This window comes from Sinocyclocheilus rhinocerous, unplaced genomic scaffold, assembly GCF_001515625.1.
Source record: "Sinocyclocheilus rhinocerous isolate Xijiao unplaced genomic scaffold, SAMN03320098_v1.1 scaffold549, whole genome shotgun sequence".
Classification (NCBI taxonomy): Eukaryota; Metazoa; Chordata; class Actinopteri; order Cypriniformes; family Cyprinidae; genus Sinocyclocheilus; species Sinocyclocheilus rhinocerous.
The window spans coordinates 297,078-297,600 of NW_015664999.1; the positions used below are offsets into that span (position 1 = coordinate 297,078).

Below are 523 nucleotides of genomic sequence, written 5' to 3' on the forward strand. Positions count from 1 at the left end.
CCCTTTAAAAGCCAGTTGCGCTCGCGCCATGGCGGATTCGCTATTTACATGGCGGAATGTAATTTTTCATTTTTAAAAATGTTTAATAAGCAAAGTGTACGCACGTTGTGCACTCGCTAATAGAGTGGTGGAACTATGATGTCACTTTGTAGGCAAAAACGCAGAAGCGAGTTAGCATTTTAGCACTTCCGGTTACATCGTCCCAGAGTCAGTGGGTTTTTTGAATGGGATTTTGGTTAAATCCCTAAAATAAGGTCAGTGGTTCACACAGGCTCAAGATACTTTCACGTTTTATTCTACGACATAAAACACACCAGTAACACCCCACTCGTGATTTTTTTAAACTGTTACGCTTCTTAAAAAAGACAGTTGCTAACAAGTTGCTAAATGGGACTACAGACGCTGTCGGAGACATTCAACGTCATCACGCCGAACAGTTTAGCAATTTACAGTATTTTCCAGTCGTAGTATAATTTGTAATACAATTAATTGTAGAATAACCAATTAATAGTTTCCCGCATTT

General features: G+C 39.0%; 1 protein-coding gene across 2 annotated transcripts in view; it reads left to right on the forward strand.

Annotated features, from left to right (window-relative positions):
- cpt1a2b (carnitine palmitoyltransferase 1A2b) overlaps positions 1-523 on the forward strand; it is a 33,292-nt gene that overhangs the window by 26,220 nt on the left and 6,549 nt on the right. The window lies entirely within an intron of this gene.